The sequence below is a fragment of the Echinops telfairi genome, unplaced genomic scaffold, assembly GCF_000313985.2.
Source record: "Echinops telfairi isolate 266 unplaced genomic scaffold, ASM31398v2 ScPeMD7_11;HRSCAF=52, whole genome shotgun sequence".
Taxonomy (NCBI): Eukaryota; Metazoa; Chordata; class Mammalia; order Afrosoricida; family Tenrecidae; genus Echinops; species Echinops telfairi.
The window spans coordinates 26,382,269-26,383,458 of NW_022103908.1; positions in this window are offsets into that span (position 1 = coordinate 26,382,269).

The window sequence follows — 1,190 nt, forward strand, 5'->3', positions numbered from 1 at the left end:
AGTTTTTCTCCTGCAGATTTCAAACTGCTGATGTTGCAGCTAGCGGATCAGTACCATTTAGAAATTTCTATAGTAATTTGAAACTGTTCTGGAATACTGTTACTTCTTTATTTTTATAGAAATTTACTTTCATTTTATTTATCAGTGAATTAGAAATAAATATTGATAATTTTATCATAGGAAATGATAGAAGCACTTTTTAACTACTGATATATCAATATTTCATTGCTTGACTGTAATATTCACAAAGGTGAATATTATGGTGTGAATCTAATTACTTTTAAGCAGTTCAGGGGAAAATGTGTATGCATATGCATATGTGACAAAATATTAATTAGTGAATCCAGTTAAAGAGAATATGGTAGTATTCATTGTACTAATTTTCTATAAGCTTGAAATAAAAATAGAAAATGAAAAAAAATTTGAGACAAAGGAAACTTTTGAACTCGGCAATTGATTCTCTCTAAATGCATTGCACTTAATAAATAATTTTAATATATTTTCTTTAACATATAACATAATTTTCTTGTTTTAGAATTGTGCCTATTTTAACGAATAATGAACCTTGTAACTTTAATGTTATATTAATTACTAGGACATCAGGCATGTCAGACTGCAATGTCTCAAGAATATACTCAAAAAGCAACAGGAATAAATACCCACTATGATTTGGATATAACACAGTCAGTATAAAATATAATTGAGATAACAGAAGTTGTTTCTATTGCTCCTTTGTTTCCAATATAGGTTGCTGTTGAGTTTAGACTTATTTTATTTCATTATAATCACTTTTTATGAATCATAGTCCCCTCCATTAATCTTTTTACAGCCCTTTTATATTATAATTTGCTTCATACTTGGTTTCTCCCAAGCTTCCAGTAAGGCAAATTAGAATAATTTTTACAACTGAGGAATGAAGAGGTTGAGTGACTTGTTCTGTGGCATGCTGAGATCTAATTATATAGGCAGAACTTAAAGGTATAGGCAGTTTCTTTTAGTCAATAAAAACATAATGATATTAATGGGAAATATCAAATTTAAAACTATTCTTGATTTTCAAAAAAGAGAATATTGTTCATATTCTTTTTTTCATTTCATATATTGGCTTTTAGCATTAAAAATGAATTGAACTATATAAAATTTTTATTTTTATATTATGCGTCCTTTTTTTGGTTTAGAAACAGTTTACA